Source organism: Aplysia californica, unplaced genomic scaffold, assembly GCF_000002075.1.
Source record: "Aplysia californica isolate F4 #8 unplaced genomic scaffold, AplCal3.0 scaffold00272, whole genome shotgun sequence".
Classification (NCBI taxonomy): domain Eukaryota; kingdom Metazoa; phylum Mollusca; class Gastropoda; order Aplysiida; family Aplysiidae; genus Aplysia; species Aplysia californica.
The window spans coordinates 515,935-516,672 of NW_004797542.1; positions in this window are offsets into that span (position 1 = coordinate 515,935).

Here is a 738-nt window from a genome sequence, read left to right on the forward strand (position 1 = left end):
TGGAAAATACAAACGAACCCCCCCCCCCTCTCAAGTCTGGTCGTGTATTACATTCTGATTTTATATTACATGTACATTCTTTCTGTCCTTCGTTTTTTCAATGTAAGAGAAACACAAAGCAAAGTCCCCATTTAAAATGTTGAACTCAAATCTTCCTCCCACCCTGGCAAGTATGGTTTCCAAGTCAGTAAACAACCGAGGAAAGTTGCAGTGACCAGAAGGGGTCACAGTCCTGTCCTGAGGGAATTGAAGGACTAAAGGAATGAACGAACGAACGAACAAATATAACAGTGGCGACGTAAACAAATGGAATTGAGTTACTGAGAAGTGCTTTCTGAGCTGGCTTCTGACTAGCTACTCTCACGAGGGTGAAACTAGTTTTAAGAGAGAGAGAGAGAGAGAGAGAGAGAGAGAGAGAGAGAGAGAGAGAGAGAGAGAGAGAGAGCACACTATCACTTATCACGGGCTCTTATTCAATAGGAAGGCTACGTTGAGACGATAATAATATGTGTCTGGTGAGTTTTGACGTGGTGACGAACTCGTGGTTCTAAATAAACAGTTGTGGGCCTTTTCAGTACCAACTACCAAAGCACAATAAGAATAAAGTATTCAACTGTTTTATTATTAATTTCTTACGTCAAATGCTTGTTTCTTTAGCTGTCAGTACTATACATTATACACGTAGGCTACATGCTTTGCCGGTGTTGGTTTAGAAGTTCGCATATTTGTCTACGTTTG